The sequence below is a fragment of the Sceloporus occidentalis genome, unplaced genomic scaffold (genome assembly GCF_023333645.1).
Source record: "Sceloporus occidentalis isolate IW3139 unplaced genomic scaffold, rSceOcc1.0.p SCAF_3, whole genome shotgun sequence".
In the NCBI taxonomy this organism is placed as follows: domain Eukaryota; kingdom Metazoa; phylum Chordata; class Lepidosauria; order Squamata; family Phrynosomatidae; genus Sceloporus; species Sceloporus occidentalis.
Genome location: NW_028316983.1, coordinates 177,608,429 through 177,624,352, shown reverse-complemented (window position 1 = coordinate 177,624,352; position 15,924 = coordinate 177,608,429). Strand labels below are relative to the sequence as shown.

Genomic DNA, 15,924 nt, shown 5'->3' with positions numbered 1-15,924 from the left:
CCTATGTTATACTCTCAAACAGCTTTGGACTCTCATTTACATTGTTCTCACTAAAACAACAATCATCCCAGAGAGCTGAAATGGCATCACTACAAATCCTCTGCATGCCCAACAAAGAAGAGTAGTGAGTGATCACAAACAGCATTGTTTGTTAATTTGTAATGCAGCGCTCACAAATAATGGAATCTGACCTCAAAGAGTAAGAGGAATTGCCCATATGCCATTTTCAGAATCTGAAACAAGAGAACTACACATAAACCAAGACTGCTGTGAAATGGATGTTGCAAAAAGAACAGTGTGTGCTTTTTTTTCTTTGTTTATTTGAGGAATCTTTTTTTCCCTCCTCCTAAAAAACTCAATTACAATGTTGTAACAAAATTAGTGGCTTTCTTTGCAATCCCCATCCCAGAAAATCCAACTTGCTACTGTTTCTCTAGGCTGAATTGACACTAGGGCAGGCAGAGTGGTTAGTACCGTCTAAGACTTTCTGATCATATAAGATGAATTCATTCTTATAAAATATAAAAAATGTAAAGTTCAAGCACAGTACAAAATATCTTGCATTTTACCAAGAAAGAACCAAAATTCATCACTTTGGTGTCTTCCCTAGAGGCATATCCATAGCAGGGGAGGGGTGAATGGGATCATTATCCCCCTCAATAATTCTGTCCCCCTGAAAAAAAAATTCCATCTTTTCCCATACTTCTAGCATTCCAGAGTGAAAACACTGCAGATTGTTTGCACTTAGAATTCTTGTATTTGCTGTATTTGCATTTCCTTGGTAAGTTTGCCTGCCCCCTTTCTTTGGATGTATAACGTATAGTTTTAAATGTTCAACTAAATTTTTATGTTACCGAATACTAGGAATTTGGAGAATGAAGGAAAATTTCATGGGGGGAATTGGCCCTTTAGGTCAATCCAGCAATGGGATGTAACTATGGGGTTGTTCCCATTAGAGTATAAACCAAATCTCAATCCAGTTCAAACCACGATGATTCCCACTTAATTCGAATCCCTGAAGCAGTTTGGAAAGGGGGGGCATAGTTTTTACCCATTTAACCCATGTCAAAAAGACACTGGTAAAATGGGGTGTTTTGGGCTGAATCTATTTATTTGGAAATAAATCGATTCAGCCCAGGTGGGAATCAGGCGGAATCGAATCGAATCTACCTTGGTTCCCACTGGCGGCAGCTTTCCCAGCCATACCTCCATTCTCCATCCTCCTGGCCTGCCAATCTCCCTCCACCCAGGCCTCTCATCCACCCCCGGTATGGCCAGGAGGATGGAGGGAGACATGGCAGGGAAGCTGCGGCTGTTGCTTCCTGCACCGATTCTTGAAACTGGTGCAAACGTAGTGGGAATCACGCTGTTTGCTGAACCAGTTTCAGGAATCAGTGCAGGAAGCGAATCAAGAGTTTTAACTGTACAGTCGGCCCTTCTTATACACGGATTTTTTTATACACAGATTCAAGCATCCATGGTTTGAAAATGTTCCAAAAAAGTATAAATTTCAAATATCATACCTTGATTTTCCATTTTTTATAAGGGACACCATTTTGCTAGGTCATTATATTTAATAAGACTTGAGCATCCACAGATTTTGTTATACACGGGGGATCATAGAACTAAACCCCAGCATATAACAAGGCTCCACTGTATAAATGTATTCCTGGTTAGTGTTCATAATCTGGATCTCCAAGCTCAAGGCTGAATCCAGAAGTATCCCACAAACTACAAACCTCTGTTTTCAAGCAGAATGTAACCCCATCTAATGCAATCTGAATCCTTGTTTACAGATCTGTCTTTTGACTGATCGGGACCACCAATATCTTATCTGGATTAAGCTTTGATTTCTGTTTTCACCTTTATCCAGTTAATTACAGATGCCAGTCACTGATTTATCCCAGGAGCATCTCACAAAACTACAAATCCCAGAATTCTGTAGCACTGAACCATGGTAGTTAAAGCGGTGTCAAACAGCATTGTTTCTGCAGGTGGTGCATCTAATTATGCAGAATATATACAAAATGGTAGTGAAAAATTCTGAAAGTATTAAACTAATCTTACCATGTCAAACTTGAAGGTCTAGGACTGGCGTTTCTAAATGTATACCTGATCCATTCCACCTTTAAAAAATTATTTCAAAAGGCTTGCTCATTTTTTCTTTTTCTGAGCTGAAGCAATATTTCTTTACAAGATCCCTTTCAGCTTTGAAAATCATTTTTGTGTGCTCGCTTGCACATAAATAAATCATGTGCACATCAGAGGCCAGAGAAGACGGTTCTCTTCAGCCCTATTCTTCAAGGCTTGAATGCTACCTATCTTGAATAGTAAAACATGGTAATGTTGACTAAGGATGTCTAGCCATTTCAGTTATTCAGGATACAAGCTGCCAAACTGAGGCTCAGTGAGTTAATGTCTATACAGCTTCCTCTGAACAGTCAATCTCATGTCGCCAGTTGCTTTTTTGCATAATGAGCTTTACTAGGATGGCTTTTCTTTCTCTGCATATTTCATGCTTGCTAAGAAATCGTTTTGATACAATTCTAATATGATCCTTTAGCAGTAAAGCTATTTATGAAATACCATAATGTTCCCATTAAAAATATATGTGTTAAATAATAGTTAGCTTAGCAAGAAAATTAGTGTTTAGAAAATAAACATGGAATCGGAATCTTAAAAATAAGAATAATATGTGAACCATATAGAATTATTTGACCATAAAAGACATATAAAGGTCATCTTGACTGAGGGTTCTCAGAGTTCAGCAGGCCTCTATAAATCATTTAAAACTATACATCAATATCTCCTCAGATGTAAATTGTAGGGGAAAGATATTTTCTTTTGAAACCATGGCCTTGTTGATAGTATTTTTTAAAACTTAATAATCTTTGAGTCAGGAAAACACTTTAAATTAAGGTGAGATATCTGTGGAAATATTACACTGGGAGAAAAAAATTATCTGATCGTGCTCAATTCCAATAACACAAGCAGATGAGCAGACAACCATTGCCAAAAGTATATACAAGCACACCTCCTTAGAAATCACTAATTAAGACTGAAGTATAAATTAGTGTCATATCCCAGTCTGTCCCGTGAATTAAATGTGATCTAAAATGATATGAATGGACCTAATTTTGATTGTTTGATAAATGAAAACTGTTGAATACAATGCTTCAGCTACATTCTTAAATTAAACATAACAACAACATTCATTCAAGTATTTTGTCTATCTGCTAATGGGAGTATCTGTAAGAAATGCAACAACAGTGAATTGTTGTGAGCAAATGGAGCATTTATATCAAAATAAATATCTACCTTCTGCATTAGTATGATACTCATATTTTATTTGATTCCAGACCAATTGAATTCAAGGTTTACACATGATGGCCTGTCTGATGTACTGAACAATATAAATACCACAGAAAAGGCAACAGCTGCATAATGCAGGCAGGGGATCAATAATGCAATGACATCTGGCATAATCAGGAATAAATGTTGCACACTGGTTGCTTAGCCACTGCTCAGTCATAATGAAAGGTGGAGATTAAGGGTTGGTTCATGGGCTCTTATAGGCTGTATCCCTTCAAAAATCACCTGGAGACATTCAGGTTCTAATAGGAGGAGAAATCACAACATTTAAAACAATTTAGTCTATAAACAAAGGTGAGTAAAAGGAAGCTGTTCAAAAATTATGTATGAGAAGGATTTTTCCCCCTTCTCTTTTACAGTAGTACTAAAATCATCCACATAGTTAAATTTTGGAACTCTCTGCTACAAAATATAATGACAGCTGCCAACTTGGATCACTTTAAAGGAGGATTAATCACCTCAGCTTTTCCTGGTCCACAGTGCCACAGCTATTCAAAATAAACCAGCTTCAAGTGCTACTGACTGCCATACATTTTCCATGCCCAAATTCAAATTGGTACAAAAGGGATGTGCTCCCCTTCCCAGCATGCCAAACCCTATCAAACAATAGCCTATGTCATGGAGGTTAGGGCTATCAATGGCAGGTGGTCTGGTTAGCTCTGAGAAAGAGGGGGCAGTTGCACTTATGTCCTGCTGGTGGGATTACCATAGGTATCAGGTGACCACTGTATGAACAGAATGTTGGACTAGATTGGCTTTTTCTTTTACTCCTAGTGCCATTTTTAGGGTTTTTTTAAAGATGCCCCTATCAGTTTGCACCCCCTGTCAAAAAGCTTTCACTGCTCTTACTTCTCAACAGAAGCAGTGATCAAAGTAGAGTAGGATGCTATCCTACATCTTTATAAGAAAACACTAAACACAACCCCATTTATAATAAATGGACGTAAAGTCCTCCTCCCAAGGTTGCTACACAGAACATAATAGCAATATGGTGAAAAATCACTTGACCTAAGCCATTGTTGTATGTAGAGCTGGGAGAGGCAGGCACTTGGGAAAACAGTTTCCTCTTCCTCCAGCACTTGAAGTTCTTGGCCCAGCAGTATTCATCACCCAAGTGCTTGTGTGCCTCTGACTATCCCGTCTCCATTTTCACAGGTAGCTCTGACTTGGGTAATGCTAGAAGACAGCAACAAGGCTTTGTCACAAGCAGCTGCTCATTTTACATTTTAAAGATTTTTATACAAACATCTTCAAATCAAAGAATCAATTTTTTCATAGCTAAACTACAAGGAACAGTTTCATAGGTGAGTCCTAACTATTTCTTGGCTTCCTTTGAATTGACAAGCATGAGGTTTATGAGCTACAGTACAACCTATCCAGCTGTGGGAAGAGTAGGCATATGTGTCTGTGTGTCTGCTGCCATACTGCAGAATTAATGCATTTTGATACTGCTTTAACTGTCATGGCTCCATCCTATGGAATCCTGTGATTAGTAGTTTGTTGTGGCAGCAGAGCTCTCAGACAGAGGAGACTAAATATCTCACAAAACTACACATCCCAGAATGCTATAGCATTGAGCCATGACATCTAAAGTGGTGTTAAGGTGCATTAATTCTGCAGTGTAGATGCAGCCTGTGACTGCTAGCTCATTGTCCTGCCATGACAATAATTAACTGTCTGATTGATTGATTAAAAATATTGCTACCTGAGGATCTCACAGCAGTGTAGAACAGTTTAAACAATATCAACAACTTCAAAAAATTAAATCATTTATATTTTAAAACAAATACTTTTAAAACCAGTTAAAACAATTTTAAATACTTTATGTTTAACATAAACTTCTCTACTGCCTGTCCTAAGAACTCAAATACAGATATGTGATGTTGCCACTAATTTTCACTTTTTCATTAGATTCTTCCAAGCTGTCACTCACCAATCTTCTAGTACCATATAAAAATAGAGAATGAAACATAATATGTTTGGCTTCATCTGAACATTGTGGAGATATATGAACTAGGCATGTAAATTGAGAGATTATGCTGCTCAGTGTCAAGCTAGTGAAACATTAATTATATCTTTTATTGTACTCTGCTTATCTCTCTCATTCCTTTGAATAAATTCTTCCTAATTTGGCATTCTGAAAATGGGTTGTTTACAAAGAACATTTCTGAGATATATCTCATGAACTCAGAAGCTCAGGTTGTATGCCACAAAGCTTGAAGTTGTGTGCTTTGCCATAAAGACACTTGGAGGAAAGCAGGCTTTTTTCCAGAGGTGACTGAAAGTTCATCTGGCTGTTTCTCTCTCTGCCTCCTTCAGAAAGGTCCCAGATGTGGGGATGCTTCTCTGCATCTCGCTAGTTAAGGAATATTTGTAGATCGGCAATAAAAGTTTAAAAATGGATGCTGTATGGCATGAGACAAGGTTTCGTCTAAACAGAAGATGCTCCTTGATAGGCCTGTTTCATTGAAAATAATGAAAATGGGATGACATGGTATCCCACCCCATCTTAAGCAGTATTTTCCATGGTGATTTCTGAAACTATTTGGAAGTGTATATGTAGGTTTACAGACTATATGCTCCCAGATTAGGGTTGCCATTAGGACAACATTTTAAAATGTAGGACACACTTTTAAAAAATGGAGGACACGCGAAAAAATTGCTGATTTTTTTAAAATGTTACTATAAATGCATGTTTCTTAGGCATGATCAAAATGGAGGACATTTTGGCATTATTCCTAGACAGATAACAGAAATGTTCTTCCTTTTCTGGCCAACCCCCCCTCCCCTATTCCAAAACACACACAAAGCACATTTGGGCATTTGCAAACTGACTGCCCCGCTTGCCCCCCCATGCCCTCGCTTCCTCGCCGCTTGCCTCCGCTTGCCCCCCCATGCCCCTGCTTCCTCGCCGCTTGCCTCCGCTTGCCCCCCCATGCCCCTGCTTCCTTGCCGCTTGCCTCTGCTTGACGTCCCCTGCCCCTGGTTGCTTGCCGCTGCCCTCTGACCGCCGGCCCGCAGGGAGTAAACAGAGGAGAGCTCCTCCTCTTTAAGATGGCCGGCCAGTGGGGGCAGAGAGCTGGAACAGCCCCGCCCCCTGCCAGGAGTCACAGGCTCCTGAAGCAGGGGGCGGGCTGTTCCCCTATTGGCCAGCCCAGCCAGCCAGCCAGCCAGCCAACCAGAGGAGCTCCAGGCTCCCACCAAGCCCTGCACGCGCGCACGCAGAAGTCTTTGGGCTCACGGGCTTGCGGCGAATGCCGCGGCGGTGGCCGCAAGAAGGGCCGCAGGGATGGAACAGCCACATTGGTGCCGGTGGCGGTGGCAAGGAAGAGCGGCCGCAAGTAAGAGCGGCTAAAGGCGCCGCAGCAGCGGTGCCCTAACAAAACCTGAGGGGGGAGGGTGCGCCGGGACAGACCCAAAAACGGACCGGGACCGTGCAGAACGGTCCAAAAGCGGGAATGTCCCGCCCCCCGGGACATGGCAACCCTACCTCAGATATCCCAGACTATCAGCTCTAGGAAGGCTAGTTGGTACTGAAGAAAATGGGAGATAAAGCACAGCAATGTCTGAAGGGCCATGCTGTGCTTACTTGTTCACTACATTATTTGCCAATGTTGTTGTTATGTGCCTTTAAGTTGACTCTGATCTATGCAATTCTATTATAGGGTTTTCTTGGCAAGATTTATTCAGAGGCAGCTTGCTGTTGCCTTCCTTTTAGGCTGAAAGTTTATGACATGCCCAAGGTCACTCAATGGCTTCCATGGCTGAATGGGGACCTGAACCTTGCTCTCCTAGATTCCTAGTCCAATATTTGCACCACTACATTATACTAGCTCAAGTAAATACATAAATGCTGAATGGGTCACATGCATTCTACTTCCTTTTCTTACTTGGAATATTGTCCCCAAGATGGGATTTGCAGGAAGGTGAACCAGGAGATCAGGGAGGGAGGAGCCATTCCGTATGGTATAAAGGCTCCATGACACATAAATTAAACTCAGGCCTTGAATAGTGCCCAGAAACACACTAACAGTGAGCAAAAGGCACTGGAGTTGAATGTACTCACATCATAAGGCTACAAGCTGCAACATTCTAACAAAGTCAGATCTACAACCCCTTGCAATAATCAGTCCTTATATTATAAAGGTACAGAAGGTAGGCGCATGTGTATTGGTTATTTCAAAATAGAAAAAATATGTCCATTACAACAAGAAATAGTAGCAGCAGTAATTATTTACAAGTTTTATAGATACTCCTTTCTCATGCTATCATACACTCACTACCTCGATTTTTAAAACTAAAATGTGAGATATTAAAGGCATTCAGACAAACCATTGTGGATCTACAGTTGCTATTTATACCTATTTTGGTTAGGATATGCACATGTCTTTAATGAAAGAACATACTTTCCCCTGTATTCTTGATGAAATTTCAAATCTATGTTTAAGGTTATAGCACCAATACCTTGGGATTAACTATCCAAAAACGAGGCTGTATGTGAAGGAGTGGGTATTACCAATTGCTGACAGTGCTCTGCTGGGAAAGAGGATAGAGCACAATTGAATACTCAGTCATTTGAAAGAACCTTCATATTAAATTTTACCTTTTGTGCATTTCTTTGGTAGTTAAATAGCAGCATTATACATCTCACAGCTTGACGCATTACTTTATGCTTTATTCCTTATGTTTTCCAAGGTACAACATCAGTGCCCCAAAAAGCATTAAAAAGATGAATATGAAAGGCATTTCACAGTATCCAGAGCTTCATGTAGAACATTTGATGCAACACTGACAAAAATTACTACTTGATCAGTGCAGTGTGATAGAAATCAGAGATCTGAAATATCAGATGAAACAGTTTTAGATTGAAAAATGTAAGTTGTGTTTAGTCTGTGTCTGGGACTTAAAAGACACAAGTTAAATTCCCATCTTCAGTGAAGATTTCCCTTGTGACTTGAAATAAATCATCTAGTGTCTTTTTGTAAAATCCTTATCCACTGAAGTCAGTAAAATGCATTGCTTTTTCATTAACTTCAGCATGCCATTAATGGTCCGTCCTGAAATCAGAAACAGACTATCAGCGTGTACTATCTGACAGTATTGGGGTTATATCACCTCCATGCAACACAGATCTTTTCAGCTTCTAAAATTTGAGGATATTTCTGTACACCTGATTGTAACTAAGCAAGCTACACTCTGTAATCCTGTAAAAATATTTATGTTGATGTGCAAGAACAGGGCAGAGGTGTCTGGGATGGGGAGGATCAAGGCAAGAGCCAGCACTATTATACTGTGGGGGAGGAATAACCAAACAGCAACAGAATGAAGAATCAAGGACTTATATAGCAATGAGCTGCTGTAGCCAGATCTCTCTCCTACTCTGTTTCTCAAATCAGCCCTTTAAAGCTAGAGGTGGGACACCCATTAGGTTTTATCTGTCTTTGGATCACCAGACGATTGTCAAAAAAGTACGCTGCTGTGATGCTAGCCCTTTGCCAAGAAATGTAAACATAGTATGCAAATACAAAGCTGGAGTATGACATATTCAGAGAAGTGGTTTGTTTCAATATTGTTTTAAAATGCTTATGTTTCAAAGTGTCAGGAAAACCATGCAAGCATTCTAATAAAATTAGTTCTCTAAAGAAGGACTAATTAGAGAACTTTTAATGACACTTTCCCATATTCTGTCATTATATCGGATGAGCAGAACATAGCAGCTAATTATTAAAAAATGAGCCAGAGAATATAAAAATGTTATAATTGCAGAGTACCAGAAATGCAATTTCTAATCCATTCTCAGCATAAGTGGAGAAAAAAACATTTACAGCTAATTACAATCAATATGCATTGCTAACAAGGCCAAATCCAGCAGATCTAATGTTTTATTGTGTGAAATTAAAGCCAATAATAATCAACATTAATGTTGCTTTTGAAACACTGAAAGTATCACACGACTGTGGTTTGCAGAATGTTGCATATATTCTCAGTATAACAAAAAGGTTAACCAATTGTCTTTGACTTTGTTGTTATTCTGAGGAAAGCTTGCATGACTGGCAAGCAGCCCACTCCTAAGGCATATTCCTCAGGAGGATATGAACAGAGATTTTAAAAAGTTTAAGAGGCACTTGTTGACAACTTAATTTGTAGCAAACTTCCCAAGAAGAGGTTTCATATACACACCTTTTTGCCACAAACTTATTCTACCTCAAAAAAGTGTTTTTATAACCTTCTATATCTTATTTTTGTTATATGTAAGCATGTGTTGAGATAACTTTATTTCAAACATCTGTACCCCACTCTTTAGTTAAAAAAGGCTCCCTAAGCAGCTTATGCAAGATCAATAGACACTATCACAAAGAATCATTACAATGTGAAAGGTGATTCATAACTAATGTCTCTGAATCTTATACAGTACAAGACTAGATTCAGACATGTTACTTATGAATCACCTTTTACACTGTAATGATTCTTTGTGATTGTGTCTATTGATCTTACACAAGCTGCTTAAGGAGCCTTTTGATATTCGTCATTAAACTTTTTTAAAAAAATCATTATACATTTGATTTTATTTTTATACCAAAGTCAAATCAAATGTACAATGATTTTTTTAAAAAAACTTTTTATGACAAAAAAATAAGAAAAAATAGGGAATCTTAAATATTTTAACACCATTCAAAACGTTATACCTTGCCATAGTGCTTCCAGCATACCTACCACTGGATTTTTGCCTGAAGTTGCTGAAGCTAGTTTCTGCATCTAATGCTTCAACCTGTTTCTTTTGCTATCAAGCAGAATAATCCTTCCTGGTTAAATCCTTCCAGGGAGGTGATGCAGTGAAGGCACTACTAGAATCTATAATTAATGCATCCTTTAGGGAAGGTAAATTTCCAGACCAACTAAAACAAGCGATGGTCAAACCGCTTTTGAAAAAACCCTCCCTAGATCCCCTGGTAAGAAATAATTACAGACCGGTCTCCCTTTTACCATTCTTGGGCAAGGTGATTGAGAGGGCAGTCTCTTTCCAACTCCAAGTTGTCTTGGAGGAAGCTGATTATCTGGACCCATTTTAAACTGGCTTTAGGGTGGGATATGGAGTTGAGACTACCTTGGTTGCCTTAGTCGATGATCTCCGTCTGGGCATTGACAGGGAAAGTGTGACCCTGTTGGTGCTCTTGGACATCTCAGCGGCCTTCGATACCATAGACCATGGTATACTTCTGGAACGCCTGTGGGAGTTAGTTATTGGAGGCACTGCACTCCAATGGCTCCATTCCTACCTCTCAGGCAGATTCCAGATGGTGATACTGGGAGACAGCTGCTCTTCTAAAAGAGAGCTGACATCTGGTGTCCCTCAGGGTGCCATCCTGTCCCCCATGCTGTTTAACATTTACATTAAGCCGTTGGGCGAGATCATCTGGAGACATGGGGAGCGGTGTTATCAGTACACTGGTGACACCCAAATTTATTTCTCTATGTCTCCGACTGCAGCAGTGACTAAGGATGGCATCTCTCCTCTGGATGCCTGCCTTGAGTCGGTAATGGACTGGATGAGGAAAAACAAACTCAAGCTGAATCCAGAGGAAACGGAGGTACTTGCAATAGGTACCTCAAGTCCAGGGATGGAATTTGCCAACCAGTCCTGGATGGAGTCACACTTCCCCTAAAGGACAAAGTTCGCAGTTTGGGAGTACTCCTGGACTCGTCGCTATAACTGTCATCTCAAGTGGATGTGACGGCCAGGAGTGCTTGGTACCAATTTCGGTTGATACACCAACTGCGCCTCTACCTGGAACAAAAGGACCTAGAAGCAGTGGTACATGCACTGGTAATCTCTTGTCTTGATTTCTGTAATGCGCTCTACATGGGGCTACCCTTGTATCAAGTTCGGAAACTTCAACTGGTTCAAAATGTGGAAGCCAGATTGGTCACCCGTTTGTCCAGGTTTGACCATATAACACCTGTCCTAAAATCTCTTCACTGGCTGCCAATTAGTTTCCAGGCACAATACAAGGTGTTGGTTATTACCTTTAAAGCCCTACATGGCTTGGGCCCGAGTTACTTGTGGGAACGCCTCTTCCTACATAATCTGCCCCGCACTCTCACAATAACTGGGAAGAATGTGTTAGAACATTAATCAACTAGGCTCATATCGACTGCCCAGAGAGCCTTCACAGCAGCTGCTCTGAAATTGTGGAATGGTCTTCTGGAAGAGATCCGTCTTATTACCTCCTTGGAGGCGTTTAAGAGGGCCCACCTGACCTTATGTAAGAGACACCTTCAGACCATTCTATGAATCTATTGCATTACCACTTGACAATGAGTTAGCTTCTAAGATTAAATCTATTTTTATTGATGTATTTTTATATGTATTTTATTACTGATGTATGTGTTTTTGTGGATTGTAATCCCGCCTCAATCCATCTGGGAGAGGCGGGAAAATATAAATATATTATTATTATTATTATTATTATTATTATTATTATATACAATAACAAATACTCAGTGGCATGCCCATTAGGTGCTACTGTTTTTAACTGAAGCAAAACAAGATCTGTTCACAGTATTTAGGAGCTGGAAAGAATCTGAGGAGTCATATAGTCAAATTCCCTGTTCAGTGTAAGAAATACAACTACAGGGGCCCTTGATACCTGCTAGGGTTTGGTTCTAGGAGCCCCCCATGGATACCAAAATTCATGGATGTTCAAGTCCTATTGAATACAGTGGGTAGTAAAATGGTGACCTTTATATAAAACGGCAAAATCAAGGTTTGTTTTTTGGAATCTATATATTTTTTGTATATTTTCAAGCTGTGGATATCTGGATCCATGGATAAAGAATCTGTACATATGGTGGGCAGACTGTACAACATCTTCAGACGAGGCTGTCATGCTTCTACTTAAATGCTTTACAGAAGTCAAGTCCCTTTCAAGATAGTCTTTACTACTGTCTGACAGCTCTTTATATTAAGAAGTTTAACATAAAGATTGACCAAAATTTGTTTAGTCAAATTTGCTTCCTTGGGATTTCCATCCCTTTGGGTTCAGTCCTGCCCACTGGCCTGCTCCACCTTCTCTGTTAGGGGTGGACAACTTGTCCAACATTGGACTGCAACTTTCAACAATCCTAAACAGCACAGACAAGACTCAGGAGTGTTTAGGCTTGCTCTCGATCAGCATCCATACAGTCATGCTGTATCCACCCCATTCTACACTTGGATATGTGCAGACAGCTGTCATGTCTCCTATAATATTATTTTTTTCCAGAAGATATAGCCAGTTCTTTCAAGAGTTACCCATAAATGTTTGGTTTTAACTGCTTACCATCTTACTTCATATTCTCCAAAGCTCTCATTCAATTCTGCTTCTGTGCAGCTAATTACATAGAACTGGGGGGTTCATGGATGAAGATATGAAGTGTGACTTATGCCTATGCATACATCATCATCTTAATTAAATCCTACTATCATCATCATCATAATCACCACCACCACCTTAATTTATATCATGGTTTTGGTTTCCACAAAACTAGGGGTCAAGAGGGATTACAAATTAATATTTGAAAACAGCTATCAGGTCTCTCCTTATTCACTTCTCCTTCTTGTCCTTGTTGCATTTCTCCAGAAAACCCAACAACTAATGAAATATTGCTCTGACATAATAAAAAAGTATCAGGCTAAAACTGACAGTGGCTCTTCAAGATCTCAACCAGAAATGATGAATAATCACATTCATGAATGTTAATTTAAAAATACTTGCAGGTAAAATGTCAGTACAAACACTACCAGGAAGGAGCTTTCTCCCTGATAATAATAGTTTTTTAACTTTCTAGGAGATAATGAAACATTAAAAAATGTCATCCCCTACTGTAAGTAAAATAGCTTTCTCTCCTACCTTCTCTGGATTCACCTACATGTGCAAATAACTCAGGACTGGTCAGACAGGTAGGGGAAAGGAATACATGCAGTAAGGAGCTTTAAACATTGATTGCTTCAGATTGAATGGCCGTTGCAAAGGATGAACACAGAAGCAGAACAGTTTGGCTGGGGGGGGGGGATTTTCAGGAAACAGATCCATCTACACTACAAAGTTATAGTGATATTAATCCACTTGAACTGCCATGGTTCCATCCTAAGATAACTTGGGGTTTGTAGTTTGGTGAAGCAATAGAGCACTCTGGCTGAGAAATCAAAATGCCCCTTCCTAAACTGCAAATCCCAGCCTGACTGGCCTGGACAGACTATTTGCCCATCTAGTTTAGGATTGTTCATAGCACCATCCACCAACTCTCCAAAGTCTGATGGAGAAAGCTTTTATATCATCTGCTACCTGTTTCTTCTTTGCCATGGAGAGCATACAAAGCTTGACTTCCAGCACTGAGGCAGCATCACGTTTGCTGTAATAGAAGACAACAAAAAAGGATGTCAATATCTTAGATCCCTGCCTTGGAAAAATTCTGTGTGGCATTCTGCATGAGTGGTCCTCATTTGATATCTGAAGAACTACAAGTTGGCCAAAGTGCAGTGTAAAACTGCAACTCCCAGCACTCCCTAGCATTGGCTATCCTGCTTGGGGCTGCTACAGACTGACATATGGAAAGCCACAATTTCCATCCATGGTTTAGAGTGAAGAAGAAAAGGGGCTGAAACCGATTTTGTTAGCACAGTGTAAATCTCTAATTTACACATGCAGACCATTGCAAGTTTATGAGATTCCAGACAACACGTAAAGACCAATTTTGAAGTTCTTCTTAAATCAGAGGTGGGAAATGTGTGGCTTTCCATGTTGTTGTACTACAGTTCCCAGAATTCCTCAGTTTTAGCTATACTGACTAAAATTGCTAGGAGTTGCAGTCTGACATATGGAAGGCAACAAATTTTCCACCGCTGTCATACTCTCTCTCACACACATCTATCTATCTATCTATCTATCTATCTATCTATCTATCTCTAATACATGTATGTATGTGCAGGTTGAGTCTCTCTTAATCTGGAATCCCAATATGTTTTTGCATAGGTGGCTGAGATAGTGGCACCTTTGTTTTTCTGATGGTTCATTGTACACATTGTTTGATGCACAAAATTATTAAAAAATGTAGTATGGCTTCTGAGCAGATCAGGCCCAAAATCTTCCTTGAAGCTAAAATGAGTATGCTGAGGTTGTCACATTTTGGCCATATTAGGGGAAGAAAATACTCACTAGAAAAGATTATAATGCTTGGTGGAGTGGAGGGCAATAAGAAAAGAGAAAGTCCACACACCAGATGCATAGACTTAATCAGAGAAGCCATAGCAATGAATCTGCAGGGGCTGGGCAGAGCAGGGAGGTTGAGGACAGTGTGAACTTGTAGGTCTCTCATACATTAGGTTGCCATGGGTTGAGGTCAACTTGAAGGCAATTAACAACAAAAAATAAAATTACCATCAGGCTATGTGTATAAGGTATATATGAAATATACATGAATTTTGTATTTAAACTTGGGTCCCATGTCCAAATTATCACATTATGAACGTATAGGTAAATCTAAAAAAATTCTGAAACCCAAAATAACTCTGGTCTCATGCATTTCCAGTAGGGGAGACTCAACTTATATGTATGTGTATGTGTGTTTGTGTGTGTATAGTGCATATATGTATATGCAGATACAATATATATATATATATACACACACACACACACACACACACACACACACACACACACATATATATATACACACACACACACAAACACTGGCTAGCATGGTGTAGTGTAGAGCACTGGATCCTGGCTAACCACATAAAACCCACTGAGTGACCGCGGACAAGTTACACTCTCTCAGCCTCAGAGGATGGCAATGGCAAATTCCCTCTGAAGAAACTTCCCAAGAAAACCCTGTGATGAATTCGCCATAAGTTGGAAACTACTTGAAGCCACACAGCGATACACACACACACACACACGTGTGTGTGTGTTTGTGAGTATTTCTCTATATATATGTCAATTAAAAGTGATCCTGGCAATGATTCCCAAACTCTGGCCTTCCAGCTATTTTGGATTCCAGCTTCCAGAATCCCAGACTATTGGTCAAGATGGCTGTGGGAGTGACTGTGTGTATAACAAAGATTGTAGCCCAGCCCTTTCCCTGATGGTGTGTCCGTTTCCTTTTTGTGTTGAATTTCTGCACTCCACAGGGAGGAAAAAAGTCTGTACATTTGGCTACAAGTGAGGGTCTCGGACCTCCTTCAGGACGTCCTAACACCCAAGATCTCCCATTTTCACTGGGATTTGCTCCTGAGTTAGTGAAGGGGCACCGAACCCTGTCCAAAACAAACAGGATGCTCTGGCATCTCTATTCTGGGAAGGAAGGAGAACACCCCTCGCTCAGGGTGACCAGATGTCCAAACCACAAAGGAGGACAAGGCACCGCAAAATCCAGGACATTCAAGAAAAATAGAGGGCATGGCCAAATACGAGCTAAAAACACTCCTATATATGCAAATCCATGCTTCTTAGTCATGCTCAGAATGGAGGGTATTTTAGAATTCCTCCTGGAAGGGCGGCTGAAAATGGAGGC

At 40.0% G+C, this 15,924-nt stretch overlaps 1 long non-coding RNA gene across 1 annotated transcript; it reads right to left on the bottom strand.

Annotated features, from left to right (window-relative positions):
- Window positions 1–3,364: 3,364 nt before the first annotated feature.
- LOC149317160 (uncharacterized) lies at window positions 3,365–15,051 on the bottom strand. Its single transcript, XR_016280592.1, has 3 exons — window positions 13,698–15,051; window positions 4,381–4,548; window positions 3,365–3,614 (listed from the first exon to the last, which is right to left on the bottom strand). It is a non-coding gene; the product is annotated as an uncharacterized LOC149317160 (long non-coding RNA).
- Window positions 15,052–15,924: the final 873 nt, after the last annotated feature.